Source organism: Rhinopithecus bieti, unplaced genomic scaffold, assembly GCF_001698545.2.
Source record: "Rhinopithecus bieti isolate Rb0 unplaced genomic scaffold, ASM169854v2 scaffold_33891, whole genome shotgun sequence".
Taxonomy (NCBI): Eukaryota; Metazoa; Chordata; class Mammalia; order Primates; family Cercopithecidae; genus Rhinopithecus; species Rhinopithecus bieti.
Window position 1 is genome coordinate 899,663 of NW_016814426.1, and position 16,484 is coordinate 916,146.

At 46.7% G+C, this 16,484-nt stretch overlaps 1 protein-coding gene across 2 annotated transcripts in view; it reads right to left on the reverse strand.

The window, feature by feature from the left end:
* The window catches only part of CNOT6 (CCR4-NOT transcription complex subunit 6), an 86,503-nt gene extending 78,020 nt beyond the window's left edge, over positions 1-8,483 (reverse strand). For both annotated transcript variants that reach the window (XM_017850245.1, XM_017850243.1), the window contains exon 1: positions 8,384-8,483. The gene's annotated coding sequence lies outside the window, so the exon portion shown is untranslated. The remainder of the gene's footprint in view (positions 1-8,383) is intronic.
* Positions 8,484-16,484: the final 8,001 nt, after the last annotated feature.

Here is a 16,484-nt window from a genome sequence, read left to right on the forward strand (position 1 = left end):
TTTAGTGAGAAGAGTGACACTGACACTGTCTCACAGTTTTGCAAATCCCTTTAAAGTCTGCCCACTAATGTAAGGTATGAAGTCAAAACCATGATTTGTGTAGTAAAATCTCACCAAGATTAAAAAGGTAAGCAGTGGGGAAGTCACCAATCCTAAATCTGTTCTCTTACCATGAGACAAGCAACCACCATTTAGTTTATTGCTTCAGCACCGTAATATTTATGCCAACGTGAATCTTTGCATTTTTCTTACCTTTTGCCAGACTTTCCAAAATCTACTTACTGCCCCCGCTCTTACAATGAACCATAATATTCTAAGTACTACTATCTAGTGGGAATTTTGGTCTTTTGAGCCATTCAATATTTATTCTAGCTGCTAATTCAGATACACAATGACTTGGGAGGTTGTAGTGTATAAGCAATCAGTTTTGATCCACTAGTTTTTTCCCCTTAAAACTAAGAAAGAAAATTATTCATAAAATGTTGACCTTACAAAGCATCAAGAAGCCTTTAACACTAGAATCTTACTCTAAGGCCACTGATAATGTTTCAGAAAACGTGAAAGCTACACACTGCTTTTTGACTACAGACTGCCTTTTCCAAAATAATGAAATGTTTTATAACTGAATTTTTGACTAGCATGAAAAGTACTCTTACGTGGACTCTCGGGAGGTTTTTGATCCATAACCAAGAGAAGCATAAATATTAACACAGATTCTGCCACTTAGCTCTATTATGGCAACATGATCAACCACAAGTGTAAAGGGTTATAAATTTGGGTCAACAATTGGGTCTTCCTATATTATCAAATTAACCTCAAAGGACCAATCCAGTCATAAAACCATGAGAGTGTGTTAAGAGGAAAAAGGGGCCAGGCGCGGTGGCTCATGCCTGTAATCCCAGCACTTTGGGAGGCTGAGGCAGGCAGACCACAAGGTCCAAGAGATCAAAACCATCCTGACCAACATGGTGAAACTCTGTCTCTACTAAAACACAAAAAATTAGCCGGGTGTGGTGGCGCACACCTGTAGTCCCAGCTACTCAGGAGGCAGACGCAGGGGAATCGCTTGAACCCAGGATGCAGAGGTTACAGTGAGCCAAGATCACACCACTGTACTCCAGCCTGGGTGACAGAGTGAGACTCTGTCTCAAAAAAAAAAAAAAAAAAAAAGAAAAGGAAGGAGGGCACAGTATCAGTAAGAATACAAACTGGGACTGGGCGCAGTAGTTCACACCTGTAATCCCAGCACTTTGGGGTGCCAAGTTGGGCAGATCACTTCAGGTCAGGAGTTCGAGACCAGCCTGGCCAATATGGCAAACCCCCATCTCTACTAAAACTAAAAAAAATTAGCCAGGCGTGGTGGCACGCACCTCTAATCCCAGCTACTCGGGAACCTGAGGCTGGAGAATCACTTGAACCCAGGAGGCAGAGGTTGCAGTGAGCCGAGATTGTTCCACTGCATTCCAGCCTGGGTGACAAGAGTGAAAACTCCATCTCAAAAGAAAAAAAACAAAAAAAAAAAAACCAAACTGGAGTCAGACCTGTATCAAGTACTGGTTTGAAATGATGGGCTTACAATCATCTTATTGCCTAAATTTCCTCACTTATAAACTGGTGATATCTATGTCACAATTTTGGTGTGAGGATTAAATGAGATACATGTAAAGCAGCAGAGCTCACTGCACCACTGGCATTCAACACTACTTTTTTCTTCAGTGGTTATGAATCCCTGAATCTTTTGAGTTTCTATAGTTTCCACAAAACTAAAAACCAAATGACAATTTTTTAGTCTCAAATAAACGATAGTTATCATTGTCATAATTTTAGATTAACAAAGGAAACTACTGGTCTAAAACATGGCAGTTAGCTTCATCAAACATTGTTTTATGATGCTGAAGTGTTTACTTAGCAACAATACATAATCTTACAGAAGAAAAATATTTGCCTCCCAAAAGGCTGAGTGCAATACAATTTTTGATTTAAAGTAGTCAAGTCATATTTTCATCTGTTTGGTCTTTAATTAGGAGAGATTACTAATACATCTTTCTCCCTATAATCAAAATCTGCCTAATAAAACTATATACAATCACTCAATGCACCTAGAGAATCACCAGTAATGCTCTGTATTTGGACATACAGAGCCACTGGCTAACTTGTTTTATTAAGTCTCTATGTGTTTGTAGCAATAACTTGGAAAGAAAATGACCATGTCTAATGATTTCCTCTTTGCTACTATTTTACGCTTAAAACTGCATCAAATATTTAACCCAAGTTTAGGCAATGGAGTACAACATAAGTGCAAACCTAGCACAGGGCATAGGAAAGCAAATCTTATTCTTCTAGTAACTGAAGGCTGAAAGTTGTAGTATTATGATTTTACATCAGATAATCTCTACCTCTAATGAGGAAAAAAATTTATTGTTTTTGAAATCACACAAAATTCCACAGGCAAAACAATTTTGTGTGACCAAATAAAAATGCAATCATTTCAACCAAAAAATCAGGGGAACGTTTGAAAAACATACATGCAATATGTATTATAAAGTTAATTCCTAAGTTTTGGACTTAAGGAAACAAAGCTGGTGACGAACACAGGTGCCTACCTTCTCTCGACCCTGTCTCCTCTTTAAACTATTACCCTTCTTTCCTTCTCCTCTAGTTTAAATTTTTCCAAATAGTAGCCTATAACCTTCTTCATCTGAACCTGCCATTTGCTCCTCCGCCCAATCTACTATCTGACTTATATATTCCCTGGTCCCCCAAAAATTTTTCCTGCGTTCATTCTCCCACCTGCCAAATCCTATCAACCCATTTCCAGATCTCCTCATCCCACCCTAAACCTAGGCACAATGATCACTACTGAAAACTCCCTCTTTCTTGGCACTATGACCTCTCTTGGCATCTGCAACGTGACTCTCTCCTGGTCTGCCCTGATCTCTTGAACTACTTCAATCCTGTCCAAAACAAAATATCAGCTGTTCCTTAGGGTTCCCTTAGTCCTCTCCTCTTGTGGTCCAAGAGTTAAGTTTCACACTTGCATATGTGCATACTTTCATTCTCTTCAGCAAAGTCCATAATTAACTGATTCTCAAATGGGGATCTTACCTCTGCCAAAAAGGTGAAAAACATTTGTTCACACACTCTTCTGAGTAATCCCCTAACTTCCAACACCAACTATACAATGACCAAATCTATCAAACCCCCAACCGCTGTCTGGTCCAGATACCTGTTAGACATATCCCCTAAGTATCCAGAAGGTATGTCAAACTTAACAGCATCAAAAATCAAACTATTCTACTTTCCTTGTCCAAATCTGTTCTTCCTTTTTTTTTTTTTTTGAGACGGAGTCTTGCTCTGTCGCCCAAGCTGGAGTGCAGTGGCCGGATCTCAGCTCACTGCAAGCTCTGCCTCCCGGGTTTACGCCGTTCTCCTGCCTCAGCCTCCCGAGTAGCTGGGACTACAGACACCGCCACCTCGCCCGGCTAGTTTTTTGTATTTTTTAGTAGAGACAGGGTTTCACTGTGTTAGCCAGGATGGTCTTGATCTCCTGACCTCGTGATCCGCCCGTCTCAGCCTCCCAAAGTGCTGGAATTACAGGCTTGAGCCACTGCACCCGGCCCCACATCTGTTCTTCTATTTCCCAAGTTAAATCATACCAACAGTTCTCCAAGCTAAACAAGTTCTGAATCATACTCAACTCTTCCCTATTTTTTTATAGCTTATGGCTTCTCTGTCCCTAATTCTGGTATCCTGTGCTTTTCTATCCCCTATGCCAATGTACTTGAGCTCTCACAGGATGTAAATGAACTCTAACTCCTTTAATCCAGCTTCTACATTTTCATTATGTGCCTCCTGAAAAAGTATGTTACATGAACCATTTGCTCACCCATATCCACCTAAACTCTCACTGGATTTCTATCTACACAGGAAATCCCAACACTTTATGAAAAAGCCTACAACTATTCACGAGCTGTTTCTGACCACTCTTCTTGCCCCTCTCATCCCTGTGTCCTATGCTCCACCACCCAAGTTGTTCCCAACATGCTGTTCCTTCTCCCTGTCCTACTCAACCTAACAAATCCCTATTCATCCTTTAAAACCCAGCTTAAAGACCTCTGATGACTCCCTGGGTTTTCCAAGCAGAATGAGTTTCTCTTTCCTTAGCATGCCCAAAATGTTTTGTGCTTTCTTAATTACTGTATAATCTGATGAGTATTCTATTGGTTTGTTTGTCTTTCTCCACAACACTATAAACTTCCTTGGGACAAAAGACTGTAAGCCCCACAAAGGTAGCATGGGACCTGAGACATAGGTTGTTCAACAAGGATTTTTGAAACTGAGTTTTAGTACTACTTAAAAATGGTATTAAACAAGTATAATCAACTATAAAACTTGCTTTGAAAATGTGAACTTGAATTAGCTGGGCGTGATGGCGGGTCTCTGTAGTCCCAGTTACTCGGGAGACCGAGGCAGGAGAATGGTGTCAACCCAGGAGGCAGGGCTTGCAGTGAGCCTAGATGGTGCCACTGCACTCCAGCCTGGGCCACAGTGCGAGACTCCGTCTCAAAAAAAAAAAAAAGAAAAGAGAAAAACAAAACGTGAATTTGGCCAGGTACAGGGGCTTACACCTATAATCCTAGCACTTTGGGAGGCCAAGGCGGGAGGACTGCTTGAGCCCAGGAGTGTGAGACCAAACTGGGCAACGTAGAGAGACCTCATCTCTACTAAAAATAAGAAAAATCAGCCAGGTATGGTGGCACACACCTGTGATACCAGGTACTCAGGAGGCTCGCATGAACCTGGGAGGTCAAGGCTGCAGCAAGTCATCATCACTCCAGCTTGGGTGACAGAGTAAGACCCTGTCAATAAAGAAAAGGAAAAGGAAAAGAAAGAAAAAGGAAAAAATAGAAAGGAAAAGGTGAACTTGTTCCAGTGTAACTGATACACAAATTAGAGAACAATTTGAGCACAATCCATACCTTCTGTTTATTTATGCGCTATTTTGTCACGTAAACACTAGATGAAGGGAGAAAGTCTGCACCCAGTCGAACTGAACAGTGTATAAAATACATGAAACACACTTCAAACACCTACCAGCTAAGTCAGTTCACTATGTGTTAAGGGCCACACCTATTCGCTTCTGGTGTCACAACCTTCCATCTGATTATAGGTAATTCTTCTACCACTTCACAGTAACTCACAAGCAGCAACCTTTCTGACATCCCTTTCCACAAGCAAACCAGGCCTTTTCAAGGCAAAATGCCACATTTATTACAGCATCTATATATTTCTTAACCATTCAACACGTGTAAAACTGTTCTATCATTTTTACCAGGTTCTTTTTTAAACGTGTCACTGATAAAGAGCTTCCTTTTTTAAATGTGTCACTGACAACCCCATTTGTCAGTCTTTCTACTGCACAATTCTGCAAAGGAGTGATTTTTTAGGAACCTATATGTTGCTTTACAGCAAACTGACTGTATAAATAACAGTTGTATGAGAACTTCTTAGACTTTAAGTTAGTCTCACTATTCCAATTCCAATAATTTACTAGAGAGGAAACTGCCATCCCAAAATTTCACAAAATGTTTACAACGCATATCCTAGCAAACCATCAGGATACTGATAATTTTTTAAGCTTGGTGGCTTTGATTTCAATTGGGCATAGGGTTGAATCTTCCAGCTTAAGGTTTATAGCCTGCCTAAGCCTAACTCAGAAGACAAGTGTTCTCGACACCTGAACTTTCATGAGTACCATTTTATGATTTTCATTGTTTTGACTGTTTTTAACTTCTTCCAAAACATACTGACATTTTGATTTTAAATGACCCTGTATTACAGAGCAACTGGGCATAGCCCTAAAGTCCCTTAAGGGACCACAGACCCAGGAGACACCATATCCAAGTTAAAAATAGATCCAAGCCGGGCACGGTGGCTCACGCCTGTAATCCTAGCACTTTGGGAGGCCAAGGTGGGCAGATCACTTGAGGTCAGGAGTTTGAAACCAGCCTGGCCAACATGGTGAAACCCTGTCTTTACTAAAAATACAAAAAAATTAGTCAGCGTGGTGGCAGGAGCCTGTAATCCCAGCTACTCGGGAGGCTGAGGCAGGAGAATGGCTTGAACCCAAGAGGTGGAGGTTGCAGTGAGCCGAGATCATGCCACTGCACTCCAGCCTGGGTGACAGAGAGAGCCTTCATCTCAAAAAAAAAAAAAAACAAACAAAAAGAAAAAAAATAGATCCAAAGTCACTAACTCCATACTATCTCAAATATACACTTGTACGGCCTCCACTCCATTCTCCACAGGGATGCCCAAGTGGTCTCTAAATTACCTTGCTCCCCTGCTAAAAATATTTTGGCTCTCTCTTCTGCTGTAAGATACAGGTATAAACTTCACTTTTAGCTTAGCAAGCATGGTCCTTCAAAACCTAGACCAGACACACCTTTGCAGGCTCATCTCGAGTCATGCCCACTGTTCCAATAACACCTTATCACTAGTCTTACCCTAACACTTGACACCTCAATGTACCCACAGTTCCTTCTGTTTAACATGACTCCCTCTCCCCAGTTTGGCAAATTCCTATTCAGTGTTATTTTCCGTTAACTGCCCCCACACCCTCGGCAAGTTTAATTATTCTCTGTTGTGTTCTCCCACAGCACTCTGTGCACCTAGTAAGCCTATACGCTATGAGAGGGCAAAATCAGAGTATTATTTGTCCTTGAATTCTCAGCGTTAAAACACTGTGACCAGTACATACCTTAACATGTAACTTAAGTTTCCAAGAAAATATAAATGGAAGAAGAAGAGGTAAAGACCAGAGAAGGGTAAAGTGAAGACGGCCTAAATGAGTCCCCATCTTGGATCAAATAACCCCCAACCTCGCTACTTATTCAAGTACCAAAATACAGTACATTCCATTATACTCTAATGCACCCCAGCTATGCATACAGTATATGTTTACAGTTTATTCTGCATTTTTTTTTTTTTTTTTTTGAGACGGAATTTCACTCTTTTTGCCCAGGTTGGAGTACAATGGTGTGCTCTCGGCTCCACCTCTCATGTTCAAGCAATTCTTCTGCCTCAGCCTCCCAAGTAGCTGGGATCACAGGCATGTGCCACCACGCCCAGCCAATTTTGTATTTTTAGTAGAGATAGGGTTTCTCCATGTTGGTCAGGCTAGTCTCAAACTCCTAACCTCAGGTGATCCGCCTGTCTTGGCCTCCCCAAAGTGCTGGGATTAAAGGCATGAGCCACCGCGCCCGGCAATACCTACAAATTGAACAGGCATATTCAAAAGGAGCTGCCTGGGCTGCATCACCACTATCAAGACACTATGTAAATTACCTAATGATTGGCTTTCAGAGAAAATCTTCAGTCTCACAAGAATATCTATGTCTTTTGTCACCATTTTTAAAAACTGATCAAGACAGGGTCTCACTACGTTGTGACAGTTATCACAGGCTTTAAATATTTCATATTTTTCTGAGACAGGGTCTTGCTGGTCTCAAACACCTGGGCTCAAGCCATCCTCCTTCCTCAGCCTCCCAAAGTGCTGGGATTACATGGTGAGCCATCATGCTTGGCAATTACATAATCTTTTTTGACCATTTCATTAAGCATCTCGTTTACCTACTGAGAAGTGACCTGAAATAACTTCTAACCATTAAAATACCCTCTACCCACCCAAAAGAATAAATCTCTAGCAATGAGGTCATACACTCACGTGCTCTCACATGCACACAAACCCAGTCCTTCCCCTAGTAATTACAGTATCATGGGCAAGTCACCTCCACCTTTCTAGGTCTGTTTTCTCATTAGCAGCTGTTCAAATATTTTGTTTAAAACAAAACACCTGGAGTAGATCACAGATCTAAAGATATAAAGCAATTTTTATTCTAAATTTTACTCTAAAAGTCATGACATTCTAAAGACTGTGATGGCCAGGCATGTTGGCTCATGCCTGTAACTGCAGCACTTTGGGAGGCCAAGGAAGGAAGATCGCTTGAGTTCTGGAGTTGGAGACCTGCCTGGGCAACAAAGCAAGACTCTACAAAAAATTTAGAAATCACCCGTGGTGGTGTCTGCTGGTAGTCCCAGCTAGTCAGGAGGGTGAGGCAGAAGGATCGCTTGAACCCAGGAGGCAAAGGCTGCAGTGAGCCAAGAACTGTGCCACTGCACTCTAGCCTGGGTGACAGAGTGAGATCCTGTCTCGAAAACAATAAATAAATTAAATAAAGACTGTGATAAATGTCTTAACAGCAATTCTCCAAAAAAGCCACCCTTTTGATCAATGGCCCACGTCTACTCCTACAGCCTACAAATCTGTTCTGGAGTGGTAAATTCTAGTACATTGTAAAAAATACAAAGTGCTACTACACACCATTTTATTTTTCAGTTATTCATATTCACTCTCTTCCTCTTCAAAGTTAAATTCCCAGATACAAGTAGGCAAGAAGATTCAGCACTAACAATGAGACAATCCACCTGGAAAACAGGTAAGTATGGGAACTCAAATTCAAGCAGATTATCTAAAACACATCAGCTTAACACAGTAACAACAAATCCAAGAAGGTCAAGCGAGATGACCATTCACAATGTTGTCAGTGGCAATAACAGTTAAAAACAGAAGGCTACAGGTGTTGGTTAGCAGGCTCTTCGCGGAAGGTGAAGGAGGTAAAGAGTCAAAGAAAGTTTCCAAAGAATATAAAGATCAGTGTTGAAAAACAAAAAGGAGGGGTGCAATTTGGGTTACCAGAGAAAACTGCTTCTAGAAACCAGTACGATCTCCGAGTCCTTAGCAATACTATAAAATAAATCTCTTCATTGCATGCTAAGTGCTTCTTTAACCTGTAACCCACCCCGTCCTCTCCCCCCAAAATCTGCGTTAAACTGAATTTTAAGAACATTTTAAGGGAAGGGGTAAGCAGTGGGTTTTCCGCTTGACAGTAACTGCGGCCACAGAGTGCGAAGTTCCACACCCCACACGGCGAGCCACCCAGACAGCCGCTTCTCCAAAGTTGCCACCCGTCTTGGCCCCGAGTCCCGGGACAAGGACTCGCCTCCTCCGGCGACAGCAGCCGGGACCCGAGAGCCCAGCGCCGGCCCCCTCCCCTCTGCCCGCCGCCGCCGCCGTCAATCAACAACCCCGGCAGGGACTCGGCTCGGGGCGCGGCCCGGGGCGGGATCGCCGCGCGTCCAGGGGGCCCCAACAGCCGCCAGCCTGGGGAGCGGCGAGCCCGCTGCCCATGAAACTAAAGTTGCCCGCGACCGAGGCCGGCCGACGGGGCGGTCCGTGCGCGGCCCGGCACGCAGAAGAACGCGCCCCGCCGGGCCTCGGGGCCCTGGGGGGGCCTCGCTCACCTTCGGGGTGCGCCGCTTCCTCCGCCGGCTAGCCGCCTTCCTCCTCCTGTGGAGTGCAGCGGGGTCTGACCTGTGGAACCACCATACCAGTCCCGCCCGCTGCTTGGCGAGCGCCGCCACCGCCGCCAGCTCCGCTGGCCGCCTTAGTCGTGCTCTTTGTTCCCCCTCCGAGAGGCCACTGCTTTCAGCCGCCCGCCTTCAACCCGCCCCGGCGGCGCCACTACGCCCCTCCCCCGCTCGGCCCCGCCTCGCCCCCCGCTGCGCCCGCCGCTGCCTTCGTGCCTCCCGCGCCGCCGGCGCCGCCGGCACCGGACGCCGGACCGCGCCCCCCTCGTTTTCATTGAAAGCAAACAAGCATCATGGCGGCGGCCGCCTTCCCTCAGCCAGCGAGCGCCCGGACCGCCGCCGGCACGCCAACATCCCGGCCGCTCATTGGCCGTCGTCGCTGGGCGCAACCATCCGGCCTTCGGCGCGGGGGTCGCTCCGGCTGGCCGCGGCTCTAGGCCCCGCCCCTCACCCCCGCGCTGAGGAACGGTGGCGCGGTCCGGCGCGCTGCGGGCTCTCCTCCCGGTCTGTCCTCATCCTCTTTCCGTCCATCCTTCGTCTCCTTCTGTTTCCGCTCTCCTCGCTCTTTTCCTGCCTTGGCACTTCTGTTTTCACCTCTCTTTAGCGCTCCTCCGTTTCTCATCTACTTCTTTTTCCGCCTCGGGTGGTCCACTTTTTTTTTTTTTTTTTTTTTGAGACGGAGTCTCGCTCTATCGCCCAGGCTGGAGTGCAGTGACGCGATCCTGGCTCACTGCAAGCTCCGCCTCCCGGGTTCCTGCCATTCTCCTGCTTCAGCCTCCCGAGTAGCTGGGACTACAGGTGCCCGCCACCACGCCCGGCTAATTTTTTTTTGTATTTTTAGTAGAGGCGGGGTTTCCCCATGTTAGTCAAGATGGTCTCGATCTCCTGACCTCGTGATCCGCCCGCCTCGGCCTCCCGGATGCTGGGATTACAGGCGTGAGCCACCGCGCCCGGCCGGGTTGTCCGCTTTTATCTCCTCTTTTCCCTCTTTTCCTTGATCCTCCTCCCCTTTTTCTCTCCTTTTCCTTTTCCTTAAGCCTTCGCCTGTCATTCACGTCCAAACACAGGTATTTGCCTGGAGCCAGTATCTGGATCTGCCTAAAGACAAAACAGTCAGTTGTGAACACGCGAATGTTATTCCTTCCTCAATGACGCAGAAAAAGAGTAAGTTAACATACCGTTTCAGTCCACTAATGGTAATTCATTCCAGTACATTAATGGACGGTATGGTGCTGGGGTCCTAGCCTGAGTAACGGACAACAGCTGCTGTGCTCAAAGATCGAAAGGTGTTCTGGGCAAACTCTGGTGGTTGAAGGTGAGCAGAGAAATGATTGGGCTGATTCATGATGCTTACGTCAGGAAATATTAGTTGACTGATGGTCAGGGCACAGGGATGAATCAGACCCCACCCAGCCATGAGTAAGCTCACAGTCTAGGGGCAAGAATAACACTCAACAGACTTAATATTGGAGGTATATTGGTCTGGCGCGGTGGTTCACGCCTGTAATCCCAGCACTTTGGGAGGCCGAGGCGGGCAGATCACCTGAGGTCGGGAGTTTGAAAACAGCATGACCAACATGGTGAAACCCCGTCCCTACTGAAAATACAAAAGATTAGCCAGGTGTGGTGGCGGGCGCCTGTAATCCCAGCTACTTGGGAGGCTGAGGCAGGAGAATCACTTGAACCTGGGAGGCTGAGGTTGTGGTGAGCCAAGATCGCACCATGGCACTCAGGCCTGGGCAACAAGAGCGACACTCTGTCTCAAAAAAAAAAAAAAAAATTCGAGGTATATGCTGAAGGGTATGGCGTGAAGGAAAAGGGATAGCTGCCTGCCCACCTATGTGGCAAAGTAGGATAGGCTGCTAACTGCTTCCTGGAAAATCAACCCTGAAGAAATGGGAGTGAGACAGGTTCCAGGAACTAACAGTAGCAACAAACCAAGGCTTCTGCGTCACTGAAGGCTGTTGAGAGCTGGGGATGTGGGAAATGGGTTGCTGTTGCCTGGGGTGGAGGAGACGTGGCTGGAAGGGCGAGGAAAGGATGAGGGAAAAGCTGTTCAGAGATCAAGATGGTCTCCCTCTCCCCAGCATGGCCTTGGGATGCTCATTGCTTAGCACTGCCATGACATCAGTAGTGACAGCCCAGGCCTCTAGGGCCATAGGACACTGGGCAACGATGGCAGTGCCAAAGCCCAGGAGTCAGGAAGAACACATGCATACCAGCAAGCTGCCTGTGGCCATCCCTCCACAACCTCCTCCCGCCCCAGGCAGGGAACCGTGCAGCCCTGTGTTGTACAGAGCATCCCGGGCTGAGAGGCCAATGGGACAGACACCCTGCAGGGCTTCTCCTCCCTGTGTGAGTGCCCTGACCATCTGTGCTCCAGCCTGGGTGCCTTTTTGTAATTTGTATGACCAGAGGCAGCTACTCTCAGCCTGGTGCAAGGACTCACGCCTGTAATCCCAGCACTTTGGGAGGCCGAGGCGGGCAGATCACTTGAGGCCAGGAGTTCGAGACCAGCCTGGCCAACATGGCAAAACCCCGTCTCTACTAAAAATACCCCAAAAAAATCAGCTGGGTATGGTGGCAGGCGCCTATAATCCCAGCTACTTGGGAGGCTGAGGCGTGAGAATCGCTTGAATCCAGGAGGCAGAGGTTGCAGTGAGCTAAGGTTGCGCCATGGCACTCCAGCCTGGGCCACAGAGTGAGACTGTCTCAAAAAACAAACAACAAAAAAAAAAACCAGAGGGAGCAATCCCCTTGTGACTGGCAGGATTGTGTGGAGGTGGGGAGGTCTTGTTGTACAAAAGTTGGTAGCATAAAGCAACAGTTTTACTGTATCTCATGATTCTGATGCTCGCCCTTGGGGCCTCATGCCTCTGCCAAAGGTGGCAACTGGGTGTTGAATATCTGGCACCTCGGTGCCCCCTAACGAAGCCTCCTTCTGCAGTGTCTCATCCTTCAGCCTTTGTGTGTGGCCCCTCTCTCCAGCAGGAGGTGATCCTGCACTTCTTATATGACAACCAGGGGCTCTAAGAGGAAAGCAAAGCTGCCCGGCCTTCTGAAGAAGGCCACTTCCTCAATATTCTATTAATTAAAGCAGGCACAAGCCCAAGCCAGATTCAAGAGGAGAGGACATAAGCTGTAGTGGAGCTGCGCACACATACAGGGCGGGGTGGACTTACTGGAGCCCTCTGGGGAGACTTGCTACCACTGGGAGGGTACAATAGTGGCTCTGCTTTGCGTGCCCTGTTCTTTCTGCATATCTGAAGAGAACCCCGCAAAACACCTACTCACCTTTCAGATCCAGATCAAAGTGCTGCTCACATTAGGCCAGACCTCCCGTTGTAAGTTATAAAACTCGCAACTCAATATTTCTTTGCAAGAAAGAGGGAATTGAATTGCAAGAGGGAATGCGGACCCATTCAAACATTGTAAGGTGGCATCAAGAATCAGTCTCACCTCCCACCTTCCACCCTACTCTCCCCTCTGCTGGCCTCACACAGGTGGGAAAGATGCCACCAACACCTGCAGGCTTAGATTCTACCAGCTTCTCCGCTTAGAGAAGGTGCTTCTTTCCTAATGGCCAAAGACCCAGGGCAGGCTCTCACTGGCCTGGCCTGGGCCTTGTTTCTGCTGCAGCCAAGCAGTACCAAAGCAGGACCAATCTGGGATTGATACGTACTAAGCTAGGACAGCATGAATTGGTGGCAACCAGCACCATCTTCCCACCACGTGGAGAGATAAGACAGTGATGATGAAGATGTGGAGTCTCAGAGCAGGGGCCTGACAAGTTTGATTTCAGTAGTTTTTTCCTTTAGCCTGTGACCTATACCAGAACCTATTTCAGGTATACAATACTTTTTTTTTTTTTTGCTTAAGTTAGTTTGAGTTTGGCTTCTGTAGCTTACAACCAAAATAACTCTGATTTGACCAGTAAATGCGTTGCACAGATGGATGCATCACCAGAATAGGGTCCTCATCCGATGTACACAGCAAGTCAGTGCGCCAAGACACCAGGCTACATCAGAGGAACAGTTTTAATCCTAGGGCCACGGGATGTGGAGACAGGAAGAAACCAAATCTGCCTCCCTGATGAGTTTGGGGCAGGATTTTCCAGGGTTTTGGAGTGGGCTACAGAGTGGAGCTTGTCGGTTTGTCAAGGAGAGCAGGATGAAGCTGTGTTCTCATGCTGATTTGGTTCCTTTGGGTGAGGGTTAGGGGGGTCTTCAGACTGGTTGGCATCAGCTGTTCGACTGCAATTCAGGATCTGCTTGAGCACTTCTTTTATATTTATTTACTTATATTTTCTTTTATTTTTGTCTCTGAGACAGAGTCTTGCTCTGTCGCCCAGGCTGGAGCGCAGTGGCACAATCTCTGCTTGCTGCAAGCTCCGCCTCCCAGGTTCAAGCAATTCTCCTGCCTCAGTTTCCCGAGTAGCTGGGATTACAGAGGCACACCACCACACCCGGCTAATTTTTGTATTTTTAGTAGAGACGGAGTTTCACTATGTTGGCCAGGCTGGCCTCAAACTCTGGACTTTGTGATTCACCCGCCTCGGCTTCCCAAAGTGCTGGGATTACAGGTGTGAGCCACTGCACCCAGCCTGTATTTATTTATTTTACTGTATTTTTGCAACAGGGGCTCACTCTGTCAGCCAGGCTGCAGTGCAGTGGCATGATCACAGCTCACTGCAGTCTCAACCTTCTTGGGCTCAGGTGATCCTCCCACCTCAGCCTCTGGAGTGGCTGGGACTGCAGGCACACACCACACCCAGTTAATTGTTGTTGTTGAGATGGGATTTCACCATGTTGCCCAGGCTGGTCTCCAGCTCCTTCCCTCAAACAATCTATCCGCCTCGGCTTCCCAAAGTGCTCGGATTACAGGCGTGCGCCACTGTGCCAAGCTGCTTAAGTAATTTTTAAACAAAAGTCTTAGGACTCTAATGTCAGAAATCCCGTCTGTAGTAACGGCGGGGGTGCACAATGGTCAGTGTCTGGGAGCTACATGACTTTCTGTTACAAGGAAGTGGGTCTAAGTGCCACCTGATTAATGCTTAATTATAACTATATTTCTGTCCAGGATTCCTGTTAACTCTGAGAGGGGGGCCTCAGGTGGGTGGTTGAATAATGAAAACGGACACCTAGGTGATGGCCATGGTGGTTGATGTTGCTGTGGTGTCTGTCACTCAGACATGACTGGGGCATTGGAATTCCAACCTGGGACTGATGGAGAACGTTCTATAGTTTGAATATTTGTCTCCTCCAGCACTCATGAAGACAGAATTAACAATCAAAAGAGAAGCAAAGCAGACAAATTTGGAAAACTCAGCCTGGCCATGTAGAGTGAAAAAGCGTGTTCAAAAGCAGAAACCAAGAGTGGCCCAGTGGTCTTTCACTAAGATGAGTACAGAGAAAAAGGATCATCAAAGAGAATGGAGCCGGGTGTGGTGGCTCACGCCTGTAATCCCAACATTTTGGGAAGCCGAGGTGGGTGGATCCCCTGAGGTCAGGAGTTCACAACCAGCCTGGCCAACACGGTGAAACACCGTCTCTACTAAAAATACAAAAAAGTAGCCGGGCATGCTGGCAGTCACCTGTAATCCCAGCTGCTTGGGAGGCTGAGGCAGGCGAATTGCTTGAACCCGGAAGGCAGAGGTTGCAGTGAGCCAAGATCGTGCCATTGTACTCCAGCCTGGGCAACAAGAGTGAAACTTCGTCTCAAAAAAAAAGAAAACGGAAGAAAGACCTCTAGGGCATTTTGGAGGTCTTTGAGGCCGCCCTTGCTGTCACAGGCTCTGAGGCCTAGAGGGCCTGGAGGGCAGAACGATTTCAGGGGATGGCCCAGTATTGGGAGGTGGGGTCTTTAAGAGGTAATTGGGCCGTGAGGACTCTCCCAGGCTGGCAGATCGCTTGAGCTCAAGAGGTTGAGGCCAGCCTGAGCAACATAGCAAAACCCCATCTCTACAAAAAATACAAAAAAGTGGGCCAGGTTTTGGCAGATATTGCCAAATGGCTCATTGAAAAGGCTGTACCAGTTTATATATTCACGAACAGTGTATAAAGGTCTGTTTTTCAAGTCAACTAAAACTCTGTCTCTGACTTTGTTTCTCTCTGTCTCTTACACACATGAATAAGAGTCTAAGGGAAATAAGTATTTGAATTTCACGGTAGGTATATGTGAAGCTAAATTCCTCAAAGCTTCTTTGACGATGTTCTCAATGGTAGGTTACCCTATTTTCTTTAACTGAAGTTAAGTTCAACCCACATGAATGAATGAATTCATTCATGGATTAATTAATGGGTTATCATGGGAGAGGAACTGGTGGCTTTGTAGGAAGAGGAGACAGACCTGAGCTAGTGCCTTCGCACACCCAGCCCTCTTGCCGTGTGATGCCCTGTGCTGCTTTGGGACTGTAGGGAGTCCCCACCAGCAGGAAGTCCCCACCAGCAGGAAGTCCCCACCAGATGTGGCCCCTTGACCTTGGACTTCTCAGCCTCCAGAACTGTAAGACATAAATTCCTTTTCTATGTAAATTACCCAATTTAAGATATTCTGTTATAGGCAAAAGAAAACAAATGAAGACAAGTGTGCACCATAACTATATGAGTCCAGCAATTGGATTTTCCAGGGCCCCCAGAGATACACAGTGTTGATTACAGACTGACCACAAGAACCAAAATTCACAGGAGACTGATGAATGAAGCAGGTTTATTTGCAACAAAAACTTGAACAGCCGTGTGACAAACCCTCTTCTAGTAGGAAAGCACATTCTAGAGGGAAGCAAAGCCATTCAGAGGTTGTTTGGTGAGTCTGAAATACAGACCTGTGGAGCCATTCAGCTCTTAACAGTCTGACACCTCCTCTCTAGGGTTGCAGGCTTGGTGGCCAAAGATCAGCACTGGTGACAAAAATTTCCCACTGCCATGCAGTGCCAGAGACATGGACACACCCTGGACACCTGTCTCCCCTTCTGTGGACTTGAGGCTTGCAGGCCACAGTTCTCCTTAGATAGGACCTGGTATCGTAGATGAAGTTTCAGGGCCCAATCATATCTT